General features: G+C 36.9%; 1 protein-coding gene across 1 annotated transcript in view; it reads left to right on the plus strand.

The window, feature by feature from the left end:
- The window catches only part of IL1RAPL1 (interleukin 1 receptor accessory protein like 1), a 916,526-nt gene that overhangs the window by 248,512 nt on the left and 644,129 nt on the right, over window positions 1-23,885 (plus strand). The gene's annotated exons all lie outside the window — the stretch shown is intronic.

The following is a 23,885-nucleotide window of genomic DNA, read 5'->3' on the forward strand; positions in this document are numbered from 1 at the left end:
TGTGTCTCCCGCTCGTCATCAACCTATAAGAATAACCTTTATGGAGTGTTATGGCTACAAGTGTGTTAGGATGTTAAAATAGGTCAAAGCCGGATGAAAGTTAAACATAACTTTATCTTTTTAACACTGACAACATCATATAAATTAGAGTTCATTTTGGAAAATATAAATGAATGCAAATAAAGTTCTGCTTGGGGAAAATGTGGAATGAATTATAAAAGAACAAATGCACTATTCCTTTGCCAACTCTTGTTCTTTCCCTTAAAAAACGGAATCCAACCCTTTTATGTTGAAACATAACTCTTAATAGAAGTAAAGTTTTTGTAGGTGCATTGATAAATAATTGCCATACTAATATAGTTAGAGAGTACTGTTTGGAGTGGCTATTCTTACTTGACAAATAGTTATTAGATTTAATTTCATATCTGCTGCATTTCTTTAAAAAGCATTATTTCTGATTGTTGATGCATGTGTAGGTGATTCTTCAAGATAGGCAAATGTATGTCCTTATTTATCTGAGATTAGAATTGAGCTGAATGTCCATAGTCTAACACTTAATTTCGTTATTTATTGTTGATGGGAAAATAAGGATGTGTTTATGTTAGTAATCTGAATTTCTGAAGCACTGAAGTTGCAATTCTTTTATGTGTTTAAATATACACAGTGATCCAATGCTCTGAGAAATTGCGTTAAAATGTCTCTGAATTTATAGTTGCAATAATGAATGAAGGTCACAAAATTTCAAAAACAGTGACATTTGCCATATGTTCGTGTGTCTATATTTTAATGGAAGGTGAAACTAAAAGACAAACACCTTAAAGTTTTATATGTGTCAAGTGGTATTCTAGAGAAAATGATAAACTGCAGGGAAAGATGCTTTTGTCACTGGAATTCGAGTGTTCCAATTGATTTGAAGCTAGTGTTGATCCGGTTTCCTGTTCCAATTTGGAAAGCGGGACTCAAAATCATTATAAACAGCAGTTTAAATAGGATGTCTTGGTGCTGATGACGTGAAGGGAGCCCAGGGCTGTTAGTTGAGTCACTGACATTTTGGCATGTTGTTAGCTATCAGACCACAAAACTGTCACCATTCGTTTTTAAATAATCCACTTACAAAGAGTTTTAGAAGTTTGAAAATGTTAGCTGCTACTCAAAGGTTCTAGTCTTTCTTATAAGTGTTCTGGGTTATTAACTTATCAATGAAAAGTTTTAACAAGCGTTTTCATGTACAGTGTTTACACCTAAATATGTACAAGTCAATGGTGTAAATAACAGAAACACCTAAAATTACTCTCAGTATAATGAACAAGAGCTTTCCTACTCCCATCTATAAGTAGCTATTTTGGATAGAATAATACCACATAATTCTTTGTTCCATGGTACCTGGCTTTTTACTCAATCTTCTCCTTCTTGAATGTTTATTTTATTTTTACATGAAAAAGTGAATGAAGGAGAGCTTTGTAACTATTTTCTTTTCCTTTACTGCCAGTTAAAAGACTAAGTTTACTTTTAAAAAAATGAAAATTTCCTTTCCTCTTGACTCCCGATTTTTTAATCTTCCTCTTCCGAGTTATGCCCTATTAGCAGTTTCATATGCATAGCTAGCTGGTGCTTGTGTAAGTAATTTAATGTCCCCTAAATTGTAACACACTAAGTTGTTTGGCACACTATTTTTTGACCAAAAGTTTATTTTGTAGATTCATATTCATGTGCAAGAAATAATATAGAGAGATGCCATGAATCCTTTAGACAGTTTCTCTCACTGGTAACATTTTGTAAAACTATAGTACAAAATCATAATCAGCATATTGACAATGATACATTCAAGGTACAGAACAATGCCATCACCTCGAGGATCCCTTCTGTTGTCCATATCCACCTCCCCACCCCAATCCCAAATCCCCAGCAACCACTAATCTGTTCTCCATATCTATTTTTTGCAATTGAAGAATGTTGGAGGGACTTCCCTGGTGGTCCAGCAGTTAAGACTCTGAGCTTCCACTGCAGGGGGTATGGGTTTGATCCCTGGTTAGGGAAGTTTCATATGCTGTGTGGTGCGGCAAAAAAAAAAAAAAAAAGACAAAAAAAAATGTTGGAATTGGGTTTTTCATTCTTGTTTATTGTTAAGTAGTGTTACATGGTATGGACATTGCCACAGTGTTCATTCACTCATTGAAGGACATCTGGATTGTTTCCATTTTGTGCTACTGAAAATAAATATTCTATGAACATTCATGTACATTTTTAGTGAACATAAGTTTTCATTTCTCTGGGATAAATGCCCTAGAGTGAATTTGACTTGTATGACAGTTGCATGTTTAATCATATAAGAAACTGCCCACCTATTTTCCAAAGTATCTGTGCCATTTTACATTCCCACCAGCAATATGTGAGTGACCCAGTTTCTCCACATGCTCGCAGCATTTAGCATTGTCACCATTTCCATTGTACCCATCAGCGTATCGTGATATCTCATGGTTTTAATTTGCATTTCCCTAATGGCTAATGATGGATTTTCGTGTGCTGATTGGCCATCTTTATACTCGTCAGTGAAATGTCTGTTTATGTCTTTTGCCCATTTTGTAACTGGGTTATTTGTGTTCTTACTGTTGAGTTTTGAGGATTCTTTGTATATTCTAGGCACTAATCATTTCTTGGATATGTGGTTTGCAAATATTTTCTGCCAATCTGTAGTTTGTCTTTTCATCCTCTTAACAGGCTTTTTTGAAGAGCAAAAGTTTTTAATTTTGATGAGGTTCAATTCATTATTTTTTTTCAATTTACAGATTCTGTTTTTGGTACAAAAATATAAGAACTTTTTGCCTAGTCCTAGATCCTGAAAATTTTCTCTTGTTTTTAAAATTATTGTTTTTTTGCCAAAAGTTTTATTGCTTTACATTTTATATTTGTCTCTGATCCACTTTGAATTAATATTTATATAAGGTATAAGGTTTATTTTGGTCAAGGTTTAGCTTTTTCGATAGATGTTCAGTTGCTCCAGCACCACTTGTTGAAAAAGTTTAGCTTCCTCCATGGAATTGCTTTTGCATGTTTATTCAAAATCTGTTGGGCATGTTTGCTTGGGTTTATTTCTGGATTCAGTATTCTATACCTTTGATCTATGTGTCTGTCCCTTGGCCAGTACCACTCTGTCATGGTTAGTGTAGCTATAGCTGTATAGTAGGACTAAATATCAAGTAGAGTGAGTCCTCCCACTTTATCCTTTTTCAAGATTCTTTTAGCTGTTGTAGGGCGTGTTCCTCTCCATATAAATTTTAGCATAAGCTTATCTATGTCTACAAAAAACTATACTGGAATATTGGTAAGCATTGCATTAAACCTATATAGCTCAATTTGAGGAAAATTATTGTCTTTACTATGTTGAAACTCCTAATCTATGAATGCAGTAGGCCTCTCCATTTACTTAGGATTTCTTTTTTTGATTTCTTCATCAGCATTTTGTATTTTTCAGCATACAATCCTGTACACATTTTGTGGAATTTATACAGAATTATTTCATTTTCTTTGGTGTGTTTATAAATCATACTGCCTTTTGAATTTCATTTTCAACATGTACATTGTTAGCATTGTTAGAAGTATGCTTGATTTTTATGTGTTAAGTTCTTTCTAAAAGCATACTTTTTCAAATTACATATATAGAATGTATTTTATCTAGTATCTATTTCCTTTGTTCAAGTCTTGATTTTCTCTTTAGAGACTAAAAAGTTCTTCTTTCTCATTGAAAGTACATATTAAGCATCTATCAAAAGGTACTCAGTTAAATCCATTTACTCAGTCATCCATTTCAGAAATAACTACTGATCGCTAGGTAATATGCTAATGCTAGAATTACAAAGACTTTTAAAAAACATTTTTTTTTTACCTTCAAATCATTTGCATCAGAGAAAATAAGTGTGCAATAAATTGTTATAGATACTGTGACCACAGTTTAAAACAGAATGGGGTTCTGCCAAGATGGAGTAGCTGCCTTCCTCCCAGTCCTCCCCTTACAACTGAAAAGGCTGGATAGAACACAACCAACAAGCAAAGCAAGTGTTGTGAATGGTGGAAAGAAGGATTGTCTAGGAACCTCAGGGCTTGAGGAATGACATGACCACACTGCTCCACTTGTCCCACCAGATGATGTTGGCAGGGCCTAGCAGGGAGCTAATCTTCCATCCCTTGCCTGGCGGAAGCAGGCGGCAATAATATGATCCCCATGCTATGGTAGAGTCAGCACACATGAGTGGGGTCCTGATCTTCCATCTTTCACCCAGAGGAACTAGGCAGGAATTATATTCTTCTGCAAGAGAAGTGTCAGTGGAATCTAGTGATGACCTGAGTCTCCACCCCCAGCTGGCAGCAATGAGGATCTACGAGGCACTGGGAGGCAGGGCTAGTCACTGCTAGTCTTCACCCCACTTCTCTGGTATCAGTGGGGAGCAAAGCTTCTACCATCAAAAAGGCAGGACGAGGTGGTGCGAGGTAGGGCTAGTTGGCATCCAATTTTCGACCTTCCCTCCTCTGGTGTCAGTGGAGCCCAGTAGGAAGTGAGCTGGAGGCGACAAGGCAGGAAGATGTCAGCATGGCTGAGGAGGAAGCTGAACATACATATCCACTTGGCCCACATGTTACATTTCAACAGGAGGATTGCCTTTATTAAAAAAAAGGAAAAAAAGATGAAATAGGATCCACATCCCCATAATAACGAAAATGTTCAGGATAGAGTTAAAAAAAAAAATACTCACTGACCTGACCGTCAGTCAGGAAAATTACAACATTAATGAGAAAAGATACCAACAATGAGATGAATCTGACAAGGATTTTAAAACAATGATCATAAAAATACTTCAGCAAGTAACTACAAAATCTCTGAAAACCGATGCAAATAATGGAAAATCTCAGCAAAGAAAAATAGGTTATAAAAAGAAACAGATGGAAATTAAGCAACTGAAAAGTACAATAACCAAAATAAAAACTGATTGGAAGGGTTTAAGAGTAGAGTGGAGATGATGAAAGACTGTTTGACTTCATTGCTACTCTATTAAAATTTTACGTGGAAGGGCCAAAGAAATTCGAATTGCCAGATCCTTTGGGTCTCTCTTGGTTTTAACACTGACCTTTACCATGTCTACTATTAGCTCTCTGATATATAACTTAGTAAATTTCCTTGGAACACCTTTTCTTTGAATTTTCCTTAAATGCTAGTGTCTACCAGAATTTTGTTTTCAACTCTCTCCCTTTATTCTTCTACATCGGTTGCTCTCAACTTTGGCTGCATATTTGAATTAACTGGGGAGCTTGTAAAAACTACTGATGCCCGTGTACCACCTCAGATCTGTTAAATCCAGGTATCAGATGATTCTGTTGTGCAGTCAGCTTGTGAACCACTGCTCCCCGATCCTTCTTATTTATTCCAGTAGCTTCACTTAATAAATACTTATTAATGACTCAGAAACTAAATCCAAACATTTTCACAAGCACCGGAAATATATTTGCCCTTTCCTAATAGTCCCCTCTTCCTATTTGTCTAAAAGACACATTGACTTCAACATGTACCAAAATCTATTTTGATACTTACCTCAACAAAGCTATCTCCTCCTCAGATGTTTCCTTTCTTTGTCTGATAAATAGAATCACTATCATTCCAGTAACACTAGCTAGAAAATTATCACTTATCATTGTTTCCTTAACGTTCTTTACCTTGCCTTAATTGCTACTAAGACCTGTCCAATGTACCCTTAGAAATGTCTTTTGAATTCATTCTTTGTTGTTCATACTAATTTCTACTCTCCAAGTGATTGCAATGTCCTCTCAAGTGGTTTCTCTGCCTCCAGATTTTTCCTGTTTTAGTTACTGTTCCACACTGTTGTGGAATTATATGTCCACAACAGAGATATTATTTCATTTCTATACCTAAAAGTCTTTAATGGGCCCTATCACCCAGTATGAAGTCTGAAGACTTTGCTTGGTGTACACGTCCCTTTACAACCCAGCTTCAACCTTTCATTCTAGACTCATCTTGGGTGTTTGTCTCCATAGGCACTTTGTGCTGTGTTCTCACCATCCTGTCTGCTGTTTGTAGATTACAGTATGAATTTTCCTTACTCTTTTACTCTTTGTTCCTTCATCTGAAATTCCATTTTTCACTGCCTATCTGAAAAATATAGAGCTATATTTCTTGAAGAAGATCCAGTATATGTTTATCATCTTTCTACTTTTATCAAACTGCTCCAATGACAATTGTTTCAGTTATCTATTATGGGGGGGAACACCTCCAAGCTAAGTGGCTTAAAACAACAACCATTTTATTTACACATGATTCTGCAGTGTGGGCTGGACTCAGCTTGGTTGTTCTTCTGCTGATTTTGCCCATAGTCACTTGAGGCTGGAATCAACTAGGATACAGTATTGGCTGAGCCTCTTTCTCTCCATGAATTCTCAGGGTCTCCTTTCCTCCACGTGGTCTTTCCAACTGTCTCTCCAGCAGGATGGCCAGACATTTTATATGGCAACTCAGAATGTATGAAGACATCTGTACAAGCATCTATTTGCATCATGCTTACTAATAGCCCATTAGCCGAGTCTAGAGCTAATATGGGAGGAGACTTTACAAGAGCCTGAATTCCACAAGATGTGTTTTTTTGGTGGGATCACCAAAATAACAGTACAACAGAGTCTGCCCTTTGGCCCCTAGTAATCCCTGCCCTTACACATGCAAAGTACACTCACCCCATTCCTAAGACCCCCAAAGTCTTATTGTGACATCAAGATAAGGCTACAAGTCCAGGATCTCATTACCTATGTGTAAATGAGGTTCTTCATGCTTAGTTCCTTGAGTACAACCGCTCAGGAGTGGTTCCTCTTGATCCAAAGGTCTGTGAGCTAGAAAGACTTGTTATCTAACCCTTACACACCCAACATTCTGTGGTCAGACAGGAATAAAATAACTAAGCTAAATAATCCTATCCAAAATGTGTGAGAGATACAGAGCAGTCACTGACCCATAGCAATTCTAAAACCCAGCTGGGCACACGTCAGCAGTTTTTTGATTAGGGCCCAGTTCTGCTTACTGGGAGTGGTTCTCTGTGGCTTTTGGGTCCATCCTCTTCTTTTCTGTGGAAAGCTAAGGGCCCAGAGGCCTCTTTTTAATTGGAACTTTATCAACAAACTAGGACGATTTCTTAAAATGCTTGTGAGCCTTTTATGTATTAAATTGTAATCTATTCCATTAAGCAGAGGCCACACCCACAAGTATATTTAAGACTGCTGTCTCTCTACTTTCGAGTCAGGGCGCTGGAAGACAGTGCACCAGATTCTTAGACACCCCTTTGCTTAGCTAGTCTTAGTGTATGCCTCATATATCTTCATAGCTAAGTATCTCAGAGGTTTCCTCCAAGACCTTTTAAGCAACCTTCTCTGGATGATACAGTATGCATTGCCTCCCAAACTTATTATCACTGATGTGATTCCCCTCAGAGTCAGTGTGAGATAGTGTTGTTAGTGAGAATGCACCCACAAAATAGTTACTGAATAAAATAGTGATTGGGGTTAATGTTCTTAGAATGCCTTGTGGAAAACGTTGGCATAGCCAAAATTATACCATTTTCTGATTCCTATCATTTTCCATGAAAAAAATAATAATTCCATTTCTTATGACAGCTCTTATCTGAAATTAACGCCAGTTATGAACTGCTTATCCTCCATCATGACCTTTGGTATTCCAAAACACTGTTTTATTCTCTCCCTGTAATATACCCTCACTGTCACCAGGTGGAAGTAAACAGTAATAATATGTTAGGCCTAAAAGACCAACAAGTAACAGCTATAGGTGTAGTAGAAATAAGTTTTCATTCATTTTAATCTGTATGATAGATGATAATTTTAATATTTATTATTGTTTTATGTGATTATTGCTTAAAGATCAAGTCATTCTTAGATCAAAGGATAAATAATGTCAGCATCATTTTAGAAAGTCTTAAACATTTATGCCCCAAGGAGTCTCCATTTGTTCAGGACAATCAAAGCCCATATAAGTGTTTTATATCTTACCCAGAAATCTTAATGATCATATGCATATGTGTTTCAAGGACCTAATGTAGTTTCACGGTCTTGGTCTCCTAATTGTTAAACTACCTCTCTTAATTGAAACCACAGTATACCCTTGAGAATATCAGCTGTAATTTATAGGCTATAAAAAATGCAATTAAGCCTACATAAGGTAGCCCTTTAAAAAATCCATTGAAATACAACTGAAAGTCTTTAAGGTTTCAAGTCTGGGTGCAGTGTCTTATACGGATGATAAATTGAAATTATAGAACTGCATATCAGTTACTCTTTCTATAATCTTTTGGTGGGAACATGTGTCTCTTGCCATAATAGGCCTCAAAGAGAATTTCCAGTTTCATAATTCTGATAATTCTTGGAGATCATGCTGAGGTGGTAAATCAACCTAGGACAGATACTAAAGTTTACCCTTCTTTCCGTGTCTGAGACTTGAAGGTGTTTTCTAAAGGACTGAACTATTTTTGAACAGGGCAATAATTAGCCAGATTGTTGTCTTTCTGAGTGCTTTCTTTTCAGAAACAACAAACCTAATTGTTGGAAGTAAAAGCCTAGAGCTGTGTGAATTGGCTATTCAATTTACTGATTTTTTAATCATCCTGAAAATACATGTCTGCAACATAACAGCCATTTTTTCCCTAAATACTAAGAAGATGAAATAAATTCTGCTCAAGTGATGATGGGATAGTTTCTTAGATCACTGGACTGAGAAAAGCTTTGTCTTATCTTTCTAAGTCTTATAAGAAAGAAAGCTTTGAAAATTCTTTGAAATCAATGGTGGCAGGTTCAGGGAAGACAGAGACTAATAAATTTTCTCCAAAAAGTATCAAACTAATATGGAATAGGTTGGCTGCTGAAATATACATTTGTAAAATAATTAGGCACATAAAGGTAAATGCTGAGTTCTTACGTATCCTTTTTTTTTTTTCTATTTTAGGTAAAATGAATTACTATGAGCCCTTTTCAGTCATGGCTGTAACATGTACATTTATCATATTTCACAAACATTACTGAATGTCTATGATATGATATAAATGGCAATTACCTCGAGGAAATTTTAAAATTGCAAACAATATATGTGCCAGGCAGAGAGGCCATTGACAATCCAGCAAGACTATTGGTGGTCATACTTTTGTACTCTATTATTTTTTATTTTTTTTAATATCTTTATTGGAGTATAATTGCTTTACAATGTTGTGTTAGTTTCTGCTGTACAACAAAGTGAATCAGCTATATGTATACATATGTCCCCATATCCCCTCCCTCTTGGGCCTCCCTCCCACCCTCCCTATCCCACCCCTCTAGGTGGTCACAAAGCATCGAGCTGATCTCCCTGTGCTATGCGGCTGCTTCCCACTAGCTATCTATTTTACATCTGGTAGTGTATGTATGTCAATGCTACTCTCTCACTTTGTCCCAGCTTCCCCTTCCCCTAACTGCTAATGTTGGTGCAGTAAGCAAAGATAAAGTGAATAGGCCTAATAAAGTAATAGCAGCTGATCAACAAAGTTCAGGATAAGTGAAAAAGTTGACTATGAAGCTCCGGTTATCCAAGGTTCTTTCTAAGTCTAATTTTGTATGTGGTTCCCAAGAAAAAAATAAGAATAACCTAATGACTGTAGGGAAGACAATAAAGAGACTGTTCTTAGAAGGGCTCACGAAGAGCCTGTGATTTGAGCAGGACTTTGAAAAATAAACACATGGCTAGGGAAAGTGTGATGGAGAAAATTTTCCCTGTCAGAAGGGTTTCATGAAGACTAGTATAAGAAAAATTTTTAAATGATCTAGAACAAGGGTTGGCAAACTTTTTCTGTAAAGGGCCAGATGGTAAAAGTTTTAGATTTGCAGACAATATAGTCTCTATTGCAAATACTCAACTCTGCTGTTGTAGCAGGACAGAGGCACAGACGATACATAAAGGAATGAGTGCGGCTGTCCTCCAATAAAACTTTATTTGCAAAAATAGGTGGTAGATGGATTTGGCCTGCAGGCTAAAGTTTGCTGACCTCTGATCTAGAAAATGCCTTGCAAACTGCAAATAGGTAAGCCAAAAGTAGAAACTGCTATTGTTATTAACAAAGAAAAAAACCACAGTCTATTCATAATAGAGTGACTAGATCAGTTTTGATGGAAAATGGGGTTTTGTAGGTGATGGTGAGAGGGATGGCTGTAAAGAAGGGTAAAACAGATGCTAAGACTTAAATGGCAGCTAAGTATAAAGCAAGGAATGGAAAGCTGAAAGCAGTTTTTCTGGAATTATCTTCCAGCAAGTATATGAATGTTTACAGAAATTGGAACGTGGAAAACAGACAAGGGGTTTTTACAATAATTAGGGTGTGAAGTGATGGGGGCTACGGTTAGAGTATTAATGGTAGGTATAGCAAGGAAAAAAGATTCAAGATCACTTTGGGAAGTTAAAAATACATCAGAGATGGTGCTTGATTGGATGTTGAGAGCCTGATTGGATGTTGAGAGCCTGATTGGATGTTGCTGTGGGAAACAAATAAAAGGGAAAAATAGCAAGAGGCACATCTTATACTTTTCCAGTACAAACCTAAACTTTTTCACCACAAAATCTAAAGTTGCCTTGACTTTAAGCCGTCACTCTAGGAAAGCCTTAAATAGAGTTCCCACCATTGCTCCCTGACACAGCACTTGAATAAATAAAGGAAGAGGTCTGGGGTCCTTTCTAGGTTCTATGTTAGTCTACTTGTTAGTCTTTTTTCTTTTTTTTAAATTAACTAAAGTCCATACTTTGCTCAAATTTCTTTTCCTTTAAGGAGCTAATGCTCCTTAATGGCAGAGATTTAACATCTTGTTTATCTTTGCATCTCCGATTATGCATATATGACCACTGAGATCTGAGGAAAGAAAAATGTTTTGATCAGTTGTCAGGTTTGGGGACAGGTTATTTGTATATAACAAAAATCTTAGAAGTAACAGTAGCTTAAACAAGAGAAGCTTTCTGCTCAAAGAAAATTCCAGATGTAGGTAGTTCAGAGCTTATATGATGTCTGCCTAATTGTGAATTGTCTAGGCCTCAGGTTTCTTTTCTGTCTCCACTCCGTTCTCCCTGGGGTATGGTCCTCATCCTTATTTTCCAAGATGAAGTTCTGTCCACCATATCCATGTTAGTATAAGCAGCAATATGTAATGAGAGGAACAAAGAACATGGTCCTTTCCACTTTTAAGAACAAGACCCAGAGGTTATTTATGTCACTTCTCCTTACATCTCATTGGCTAGAACTTGTTCACATAATAACATGAAACTGTAGTGGTGACTGGGATATGTGGTTTTTATTATGAGTACCCATGTGCCTGATAACAACATAGAGGTCTATTCCTGAGGATCTTAAATTCGTTTCTCTAGAAGAAAAGCCCAAGACAGGGATTCTTGTGCAAGTGATCTACTGAGGAGTGCACTCAAGAGAAAAAGCCAGGAAATGGTGACTTTTCAAAAGTCTAGACTCATCCTGATCCCACAGGGAGCTGTGGAACATAAATTGCACCACAGAATTTATCCTCCCTTGAAGCAAGGGGGCAGGGCCTGGACTTCACAGTCATCTCTATCCAGGTGGCTCTTGTCATGCTAAGATGAGTCTCTGGAAAAGGGTACAGGTGTGAGCTTTGTCCAGTCAACACCCACAGCAGCTGAGGTATGGGTACAACAGCTGGTGAAGAAATTCTGAGTGGGATACCAAAAGTATCTGCTACACTGAGGAAGAAGAGGAAGCAGATATTGAGGGGAAATTAGTAGCCAATTTTGGCACAGCCAAGAAGCATCCCTCCACATATACTGAAATGACTCAATAGATCATTTTTGCTATGCATGCGGTAAACACTCTGTCAGTACATGTTGAATGAATAATGCATATTCTTTCCTTTTTTAACTAAACTCTGGCTCCTTTTGAAGCCTTTTTTTTTCAAAATTTTATTTATTTATTTATTTATGACTGTGTTGGGTCTTCGTTTCTGTGCGAGGGCTTTCTCTAGTTGCGGCAGGTGGGGGCCACTCTTCATCGCGGTGCACGGGCCTCTCACTATCGCGGCCTCTCTTGTTGCGGAGCACAGGCTCCAGACGCGCAGGCTCAGTAGTTGTGGCTCACGGGCCCAGCTGCTCCGCAGCATGTGGGATCTTCCCAGACCAGGGCTCGAACCCATGTCCCCTGCATTGGCAGGCAGATTCTCAACCACTGCGCCACCAGGGAAGCCCCAATAATGCATATTCTTGAACAAACTTCTATTTTTTTATTTCCACAGCCTTCCTTCTTTAAAATTCCCGAAAGGATTAAGAAATATTAATATTCTCAATACTACCATACCTGTCCCCAACGTATACATACGCATATGCATCCTGCCCTCAGTAGCCTCTCCCTCTGCCCAGATTCACTCACAACCAATTATAGAATTACCTCATCAACATTCCTGAAGAAGAATTGGCTGGACAAATCCCTGCTCTTTCAAGTATTTCTAGTTCTGGTTCCCAGAAAATTTCTCATTGTCCAGGAAATAAATAGACAACCAGCTTACTCTGATTAGGCTATATACAAACTCCATATATTCATCTTCTCTAAAGCTTAGGTGAAGAATCAGTAAGACTTTTCTCATCAGTCTCTGTGGCCTAGATTTATGCAGGTTTTACAGTGGCATTTCTGGCTTTCAGGAGGGTTTCCATTTAGTAACAGCTTCATGATATAGAATCTGAGATTATGAAACAAAAACTTAAAAGAAGTAATTGAACAAGCGCTTAACTGATTTCATTATCTCTCTCAGTTACAGATCCCCATTTTCTCCCATGAATGTCATAAAAGATAGTCCTATAAAAGAGTCAGGGTTATGGAGTGAATGAGTAACATCTGAAGTATGGTCCAGTGGTTTCAGGAAAATGTCTTACATTGCCCGAAAAGCAAAAAAGAGAAAAAGAAAAAGAAATGAAAATACTCCTTTAAAGCAATATCACATCATTAGTTATACTTCGTATTATAGAAAAGTAGCTTAAGTAAGATAGTTTATTCTCCCATGTAAAGTAAAAGATACGCATTCCTGAACTTGTATGATAGTTTCAGGGTTTGTCAAGGCCCAGACTGCAGTGCTTAGCATGTGACTTCCATTCACAAGGTTATCCCATGGTCCTAGTGCAGCAGAAGAACTGAATTTTAAATGTTATTTAATTTGAAATAGCCACGTGTAGCTCTTAGCCTTTGTTTTGAAATGGTAACATCAAACGATTATTGGCTCTTTCCTATAATATGTTTATATTATACATTTACATTTTGCCTAGAGTCCTGTAATGTAGATGTGGAAAGGATATTAGAACACAAAGCTAATATTTAGAAATACTGAAAATCAAGCTGGATCCTCCGACTCCATAATCACTGACGATTATAAAAATTCATTTTTTAAAAAAATTTATAATTAGGTGATGGATGTATTAATTATCTTGATGTTGGTAATCATTCCACAGTACGTATGTATATCAAATCACCACATTGTACACTTTAAATGTGTACAATTTTATTTGTCAATTACTCCTCAATAGAGTTTTTTTTTAAAGATTTTATAAGTTATTTATTTTCCTGATATTCCAGGGAGATTTTCCTTTATTTCCTTCAAGTAAATAAGTTTATACACAGTTATCATTTCAATTAACTTTGATGGCGTTGTGTTTGAAGAATGATTACAATAACCTGGCAACAAATTTTCACTTGATCTATCCTAATATTGAGGGTTAGGCTGTCTTTCTGGTCTTGACACTGTAAACCAATCCACTAAATGGCAAACCAACCATTATTTTACATTAAAACAGGAATACTATTTCTGTTACTGAAGAAGCTTTGGAATTGGTTGCATGTAGTTGATATGATTGAAATGTCTAGGAATTTTTGATACTGTATTCATTCTGAATTGAACGAATTTTCTAGTAGATTATGAAGTATCTACTCTACACCAGCTACTGGACTAGCCATTGGGAGCACAGCAGTGAATTAAACCAGATGAGATTCTTCCTAGACTAGGCTGGCAGTCTGTTTTGGAAGAGTCTTTCACAGAGTAATTACTTGTGCCCTGGCTTTTAAGAAGGAAAAGATTAGGGTGCCTTAAGATCAGCTAACAGGCCAACCTAGCCTACTTGGTGTATAGGCTCACTCTCAAAGTCTGCACTCTTCTAACTGAAATCCAAATATTTCTGGGGTTGCACGAAGAATTCCCAAGGGGTGTGCCACAAAGGTAGTTTGAAGGAAATTCATCTCCAGAACCTCAACTTCCATATGTACTCTTGTGTAAAATTGCCTGATAACTCACAGTAGCACTTCTTTTACTTTACAGAAGTGAAATTGCATTATGATGTATTGTATGCAAAACGGACTTAGGTGTCAAACAAAAGGATAGTCTGAAATATTAGTTTGAAAAATCAAGGCCACTTAAACTCAGAGATCTTCTCTGTCTTACAGTATTTCTGATAAGTTTGAAGCTTAATCCAAGTTGGTATACTCTCAATTCAGAACAGCCAAAACAACATATAGTAGTGATACTAAATTAAATGTAATTGGAATGTTTTATAGACCTATCATATTTTCAAGATACATTTGATGAAACCCAGGGGTAAATTTTATTTGTTGTTTTTCATATATTTGATATACATAATTGTCCCCCCCAAATAGTTTTCTTAAAAAAAGAAAATTCTGTTTCATCAAATCATGCCATGATGTATTTTTTCCGCTTATCCTTTTTGATATTTATAATATTTAATATTCTTCCCTCCTACTAAGCAAATAAATAAACTTCTTTAAACTTACAAAAAATAGATGTTAACTTAAAACACCCAGGATTTTTCTAAGATCTTTCAAGGGAATTGTAACAAAAAAAAGTTGAAAACTGCTACCCACTGTTTCTCAAATTATGATCTGATGTATAATTAGATTTTAATAATCACCAGTTTAAAAAATCACTAGTTTAAAAAAAATTCCTGGATCCTAACACATACCTATTGAATCAGAATTTCTGGGGAAACAAGGACTGGGAACCTGACGGTTCAATATGCATCCAGGTTTTTCTTATCCACAGTAAGTTTGAGAATTGATATTCAGGTAATAGTGATCCTTTTAAGGGAATCATATCCCATACAGATTCAGGGACAGCAGGGTGCTTTATAAAATCGTAGGAATGTAAAGAGTCTGTCTCGATGGAGGAGACCCAGTGCTTGCCATGGCACCCAGCAGGTAGTAGATTGAAAGTGAGTGAATACAAGGTATATACCTCCTTCTAAAATATTAGCTAATTAAATATAAATTATACATCTTCCTTCTAAAATGTTAACGATGTACTGCATAGTTAATTTCTTACAAAGACTATTTACTTCTCCATCTAAATTTAATTTACAAATGGACTCATAGGTAGTAAAGACATAGCAGGGTGCCTTCCAGATTCCACTGCTATGATCTTCAAATGAATGAGCACTGCAGATTATTCAACCTTCTGAAAAGTTCTTAATTAGGGAAGCCAGTAGTGTGCAGAGTAACAGCCTGTGTGTTAACTTTGTTGACATGATGTGGAAATCCCATGTAGATATCTTGTACAAAAGAATGAAAATTTTTAGTTCCTAAATCGCAATTTCCAAGTAATTGTACTTCTCATGAAAATTGCCACTATGAATGTCTGTTCAAAGGCTTTGGTTTACAAAGTAAAGATTTGAAAATATCAAACTTTCTTGATCTCTGAATGTTGTTTTCATTAATTAGGTGAATATGACAGCTCTCTCTTTACCCTAATAGCCCCCCTGGAGGAAATAACATTTTTGTTTGTCTAAACAGTACTTAAAGACTACTCTAAAATTAGAGTTTAAGACCTTTAATTCTGGAGTGCAAAGCTCTATGTCCTTGACTCGGATGTTTATCATGAATATTAATTTCTGATCTTAAAGTCAAGCCATGAAATTTTTACATATTGTCATACCTTTCCCTTGACAATTTTGGTAATTGCCATAATTTCCTCATCAGCAAGAGTTGTTTGTGGCTTCCCTGGTTTAACGAGGCTATAAAATTGGCAGCTCTGAATTCCTTCTTTTGTTTCAGTGTGAGGCCTATAGACTTGTTTGCTCTGAGCAGTAACTAGACCTCTGATCTTAAAAGAATTACAGTTTTTATTGATGTCCTTACATGATGAAGGACTTAAGTTGTTTTTGTCATTACAGGATTTAATCATTACCTTTGGAATTACTTTCTTATTAGGTGAGATTTATGTCCACTGCTCCAGACCCTTTCTCTGTTGCTCACATAAAAATATTGTTTTCCACAGGATAGCTATCCTTTTCTTTAAAATCGATTCATTGCTAGTATCGGATCTGCAAACATCAGGCTATATGTTCAGATTGTTTATCACTATTTAACTTTTAAATTCTTTAGACAGTATACACACAGACATACATGTATACATAAACATGCATATACTTTTTTTTAATAAATGCACCTCAACTGGAATATTGTTCTCTTTTGTTTATTTGTACCTTCAACAAGATTTATTGAACACCTACTAAGCATCAGACCTGCAGTCCTCTGAGGATAGAAAGAAAAATGGACAAGACACACATTGTCTGAAGATACCACAGTCAACCAGGGTAGATGGACTTATAAAGAATTATCTGTATCACTGAATGGCAAATGCTGTTAGAGATCTGGTGACAGGGTGTTACTGCAATCAGGAAGATTCAGGGATGGATACACAAAACGGTGCATTGAAGCTACATGAGATGGATTTTTACTGATAGAGAAATGGAAAGGACATTTTATATCACACAGTGGAAGTAGCACAATGCCAGCCATGGTGATTTGGGAAGAGGTGCTCTGAGAAGGGAAGACCAACAGATGTATGTGCCTAGAGTGAAGAGTGCACAGTAGTGCATACAGAAGAAGCTAGAAAGGAAGCTGTGGGCAGATATGAGACGTGTCTGTGGATAGAATACCAGGCTCAGGAGTTTCATTTTTTTCTTAAGAGATGGAGACAGTGATCCAGGATGGCCTATATGCCATAGAGAAAATTATTCTGGTTATTGTGTCATCTAGATAATTATTTAACCATTCTTTGAGAGCTCCTCTTGGCCAGGTGATGGCTAAGAATCAAAGCCAAGTCTTTGTCCTCAAGAATCTTACAGTCTTTTGAAGAATAAAATTAATTTAGTCAACAATTAATGTCTAATATGACAAAAGTTATGAGAGTGGAAAAACAGAGTGTAATGGGTATATAGATGAGGCGTGTGATTTTGAATAAAAATCAGAAAAGCCTTCATGAAGATATGTGTTGAGTTCTGATGCAGGCATAAAACTTAGATGAAAAGGAGGTTTGGAGGAGGTGGGAAAATAGTACAAGGATAGAACCATTATACATGCCTTCTGATTGTCTATGACTGTAGCAAAGTGCCGTGATTTGGGTTGTTCAGAGATGTAGCTATGGAAGTAGGAAGGTATCAGTTCATGGACTTGGGTGCAAAACTAAAGAGGTGAAAACTTTTCACTAAAAGATGCAGGGAGCTGCGGAAGGATTTTAAGCAGATGGATGACAAAATCAGATTTGAGTTTTAGGGAGTTTATTTGGCAGCAGTGTGTGAGAAAGTTGAATGGAGGGTTTAGAGTAACACCTAACTACAGGGATGTCTTAGATTGGGCACCCCAAGAAGTGGACCCCAAGGAAGCATCACTAGAGAAATGGGGAAGTAATATGGGGAAGAGAAGGAAGCCAATAAAATTTGTATTATAAAGCGAGTTACTCTGTGAGCAACTGGACATTAGGTCCACTGGAAGACTCAGAGAAAATGTAGATATGCCCTCAGAGTTATCATACCCAAGGGAAGAGGAAGACAGGTTATTTTTCCACCACCTCTCCATCTATTCCTTATTGAGGGCTTCTTCTAGAAGCTTTAGCTCTCCAGCATTGCTGGCTTGCCAGTCATGGAAACTTAGCTTGGTCACAAGGCCGGACAAAAGCCCTCAGACTGAGGGTTTCAGGTGTTTGTAGGAAGCAGCCTTTATATGGTAGCCATTTATTTGGGGATCTGGCACCATGGGCTACACGGGCTAACCAGATGGGAAGTGTTGAGAGTCTGGACTTAGGCCATGATAGTGGGAATCCAGAGAAGACCAGGAGAGCTACTTGGCCATCACTTTCATAGCATTTGACTATGGATTTAATGCTAGGGATGAATCATCGACGATGACTTCCCAGAAAGTAGATAGATATTGAAGATGTTGTAAAATGTGTTTCTTTTTAACAACCAAAAGGTTTTAGTGTATGTGTGAAACCAATATTGAAGCCTCTTTATAATTGTATCTATTTTAAAGAAGTATTATGTTATAGCACTATAAACACTGGCTAGGAACCAGAAGACATGGAGTAGTTCTTGGATCTTCAAATTTCTAAATGTGAAACTTGAATGATACTCTTAATCTCTCAGAGCCTCTTATGAAAAAATAAATGGAGGTAAACATCAAAGCATCTTTTTATAGGTTACATGAACCAAAGTGTAAGGAAGCCTTGTACAAAATTTTCACTTTAAAATAGAATTCACTTCAAGTATTTTAGCCCTCGGACCTAGCAAGTTGTTTATTTTTAAAAAACTTTTTTATTGAAGTGTAGTTGATTTATTGATACAATGCTGTGTTAGTTTCAGGTGTACAGCAAAGTGATTCAGTTGTGTGTGTGTGTGTGTGTGTGTGTGTGTGTATGTATTCTTTTTCAGATTCTTTTCCATTACAGGTTATTACAAGATATTGAATATAGTTCCCTGTGCTATACAGTAGGTCCTTGTTGTTTATCTATTTTATATATAGTAGTGTGTATATGTTAGTGTCAACCTCCTAATTTTTCCCTTTCCCCTTTGGTAACCATAAGTTTGTTTTCAAAATCTGTGAGTCTGTTTCTGTTTTGTAAATAAGTTCATTTGTATCATTTTTTTAGATTCCACAAATAAGTGATATCATATGATATTTATCTTTCTCTGACTTACTTCACTTAGTATGATAACCTCTAGGTCCATCTATGTTGCTGCAAATCAAGTTGTTTATTTTTAATGAATGAGTGGATCTGGTGAAAGAACTTTTATTTCTCCCATACCTGTATTTGGACGACTGCCACTGCCATTAAGTGATAGTGCTTTGTTAAAATATCTTTACTTAGTACATACTTCATATACTATTTCTTTCTCTGCCAAAAAAAAGTGTCTTTGTTATAACATTTCAATCAACTAAATCATTTAATAACTCTACATGCATATGTTGAGAAAAATATACTTAGAAGAGTTAAAAGTGTATTTTCATTTCTGCCTTAGTAAACCTCCTCTTTATCTGTGCTAAAGAGAAATTTCCACAGGACGTTCTTATAGGACACTTGATTGTAACAAAATCCTCAGGTCCTTGGAACTCAATGTTGAGTTACATCCCCACCCCCTCCAGTATGTGTATTAATTATCTTAGAGGGAATAACCTTTATTCTTTACTTTTTTCCAGGAAATCCTTGAATCTCTTCTGGGAGTCAGGTTAGCATTAGATCTCTTCTTCCTTCTCTCTGCTTGAGAGGGGACTTATTTTTCTGGTTCTAAAGAAAAAAGTTGCAATCCCTATAGGAATCGACACAGGGCCAGCACTGCCCCGTTATCAGTCGAGAAGAGATTTCTTTTCCAGCTTTCTCTTTCCTTTCTAACTTTTGAAGTTCAAGCTTATATAAGAATTAATTTAAATGAATTTGTTTGAAAATATCTTTTAATCACTTTAACAAGCTTCTACCAGAGCATTGGGTTACTTTCTTTTTCAAAGAGTTCAAGTTGTCTTTTCCAAAATGTGTACTTAAAATTACTTTGAAAAAGGAGATAATTGGTGTCAGGAATTTGGGGCAATGGGTAAGGATATAGATGAAATTAAATCAGGAACATGTTGATAATTGTTGAAACTGGGTGATGGTATATGGGAGTTATTTAGTGTTTTTTTATTTTTGCATATGTTTAAACTTTTCCATAATTAAAAAATCAACAACACAAAAAATTTAAATGGCTCTCAGAATCTTATTTTTGTAGCATTTATCTCTTTTGTGTATCAGTAAGCTATGGTTATGTAACATATCACCTCAAAAGCCAGTGAGTTAAAACAATAATCATTTGATATTGAGCATGACTCTACAGACCAGCTGGGCTCTCTCATGTATCTGCTGTCAACTGCAGGTCAATAGGAAGTTCTACTCATTTTGCCTGGCCTACATGTTTTGGGATTATTTACGTATAGGCCAGTCTAATATGGCCTCAGTTGGTAAAATTGGCCTCTCCACATGGTCTCTAATCCTCCACAGACTAACTCATGTTTTTCCATCCAGAGGGGCTGGGTTCCAAGAAAGAGAATGAAGGCATTGAGGCCTCTTGATGCCTAGGCTCAGAATTGGCACACTGTCGTATAATTTGCTGCATTCTGTTGGCCAAAGCAAGTGATAAAGACAGCCCAGATTCAAGGAGTAGAAAAGAAAATTAGTTCTTGTTGGAAGGAGCTACAAAGTGACATTGCATTGCAGGCATGGATACAGGTAAATCGTAGCCATCAATGCAATCAATCTAACATGTAAGCATTTCTTGCTTTTAAATCAACCACTACTTATATTCTGATAATTTACAAATTTGTATGTCTACCCCCAACTCTTCCTCCAGCTTTAACCTGACTACTGGTCACCTACTCTTTGATCGCCCATAAACACTTCCCATTCAATGACCAGAGGGTTTTTTACTTCTTCCCTAAAACTTTCTTCTACTCCCCGCCCCCTTCCTCCCTCCCTCCCTCCAGTCAATGTCATTACCATCCACTCATTCATCTATTCATCCCTCTATCCATTATTGAATTCAATAAACATTTATTGAATGCCTATTATGTGGCTAGCACTGGGCTAATTATTGAAGAATCTAAGTAAGACCAGCAAAAACAGACACAGCCTTTGTCCTTATAGGCCTTACAGAGCACAGGCCAAGAAATACAATCAGAAATCACAAAATACATGGAAAATTACAATTATAACAGCTGTTAAAGAGGAAAGATGGTGTTATGGGAGATTATAATCAGGTCTGAGTTTGTAAAGATTTAACTGATCAGACCTGCAGAGTGAGATGATGTAGCATAACCCTCAACCAACCCATGGCAGACATGTAGCTTGAGTGAGTAATAACCCTTTATTACTATGTCACTGTAAGATTTGGGGCTCACTGATAGTCTAGCCTATCTTGATGAACATACATGGTGTTATGATGGGTCATCCTCCAAGGTCTCGGAGACACCAAGGTTGACTGGCGGCAGAACTTGATGTAAGCAGGAAATCTTAAAACCAGGTACCTAAGCCTTCCTTGAGTGAGGCTGGAAAATGAGAGTAGAGAGGGCAAAAAATTATAGAGCCAACTGGTATACATTTCAAAGGAGCAGGATTTTAGAGAAGAGAGTGGATAAGTTTTACTTAGGAGCCATAGCAAGAAGCAAGAACATCAACCCCAGCTCCTGTCTCTGAAGTGCAGACTGTGAGGAAATAAATAGGCACCACTTGAGGTGGCTGCAGGGGAAGTGATAATCACAGAGGAGAGCTGCATTTTATTGGGTTCATGCCTGAAAGAGAAGGGCATGCTGTGGATTTAAGGCAGTTATGTGATTATGGAAATATTATACCAGAGTGTATAGAGAAAGAGTTTGAGACATGGGATATGTGTGGGCACTGGATATGAATGAATGAATGAATGAATGGAATACAGACCATTATGGAGATGCGTGTGCAGTAAAGGTATGTGTGTCTTGGTGGGGGGATGCTTACAGTTTTAACATCAATTTATGAAACTGGAGATGACAGACATGGTGACCTCAATCTTACTGTCTCTTTGAGGAGAATGATTCACTTGGTTGAGGTGAAGGCAGACCTGGAGGCCATTGAATCCGTTTGCTTTAAATGCCAGGTTGATGGTGAACCAGAATTTCAGGTCCCCAGGGTCCGTTGCTACTCCTTAATCTCATCTCTCGTTAACTCTCTCATGTTTAATTACTTACAATCCAGCTATTAGAAATTTTTATTCCTCACTGTTTATAAAGTGATATTTATAAAATATAAACCTGAACTTGTTACTCCCTGTTTAAAATTCCTTCAGTGATGCCTCAACTTTTCAGGATAAAATTTAAACTCTGTTAAAGCACAAAGGTTCTTTACCATCTCTCCTATAGCTACTACCCTAGTGTACCCTCAAGCCACTTTCCCCTACATCAGCCGCTCAGAACTACTTTAAGTTTCGTAGAGCTTCCTTGTTTCATGTTGTTGTGCTGGTATCTATTGCTGTTTAAAGTATCTGCAGTCTCTATCCTACCCTTTTCGTTTAGTTAACACTTCTCCTGACTATAGTCTGACATAATGACCCATTGCATGTGTTTTCTAATGCTCTTTTGAAGTTACTCAATTAACTCTCTGAAAGTTTCAGAAACACCTTGTCAAATACTGGTAAATCAACTTATTTCAGTATTTTTTTCTTTAATTGTTTTTCTGAAATTTGGGAAAGCATGATTTTATGTCTTTTGGAAGTTTTCAATATTTTATTTATGATCACCACTAAAAATAACAATGGTACATACAAACAGCTCGATGAATTTAAATACATTTTGATGAAATAAGGAGATGAAGGAAACAAAATAGGAGATATGAAAAGCCATTGCAGCAGAGAAAAATATATAGAAAACTACAGGGAGTGTGATTTGGAACTAAGAGCTATACATAGTCTAAAAGGGAAATGTAAGAGAGTAAAATTTGAGTCATTATGTGGGCTTGAAGTAAGTAACTGGACACACAATCGCAGGCGTTTATTTTGATAAGTGGAAAGCTTTGTCATCATTTGTACATTTTTTTTCCTTGATAGCAACCTTCATAAATTCTCTGCAGACGCTTATCTTTTTTCAGTGAATGTAAGACGCCAAATATTGTAAGAGACACAATCAATATCTGTGCCAATAAACTATGACACAATGCTTTCTTATCACAGCAATTGTAAAAGACATTCCGGTTTCAGAGATGATAAAATGTGAGCAAAATGTGCATCTTAGAATTGATGAAATCTGGAAATTGATGAAAACAGACAAGTAACTAAACGATTAAATATGTGGCATTAGAAAACTTCCAGAGGAAATCAAGCCATGGCCTTACAATCTTTAGAAAAAAATAATTTAAAAAATTCACTAAAACCGCTTGACCAGTATTTGACAAGGTGTTTCTGAAACCTTAAGCATGTTAATTATTTCCAAACACATGGCGAGGGTTATTATCCCAGACTCTGTGAAGTGAGATGTTAACTTGTAGCAAACTGATAAGTTGTAAATTATTTTCGTCTGAGAGGGATGCAAATTAATTCTCTTCAGAAGAAAACCAAACCCCAAAGGTCACAGTTTATTGCCCTGTAGGACATTAGCCAGTTTTGTATCTAACTTTACAATCTTATTCCAGCACTTTTTCCTTTGCCAAAGAGATATTGCACCAGCCACTTGTTACAAATGGCAAGAAGACTTCATTCAAGACTAATGCAGTAGGGACTAGAGATTGAACATAGGGCGTTTTGTGTGTGTGTGTGTGTGTGTGTGTGTGTGTGTGTGTGTGTGTGCTTTTTTTTTTTTCTGTTTTGTTTGTTTGTTTCGGCCGCGAGGCATGCGGGATCTTAGTTCCCCAATCAGGGATCGAACCCGTGCCCCCTGCCGTGGAAGCGCGGATTCTTAACCACTGGACCACCAGGGAAGTCCCATAGGGAGTTTTTAAGCAGTGTGTGAGCTAGTGAAAAAGTACTGGAAGGCATT

This window comes from Balaenoptera physalus (genome assembly GCF_965194825.1).
Source record: "Balaenoptera physalus genome assembly, chromosome: X".
Taxonomy (NCBI): domain Eukaryota; kingdom Metazoa; phylum Chordata; class Mammalia; order Artiodactyla; family Balaenopteridae; genus Balaenoptera; species Balaenoptera physalus.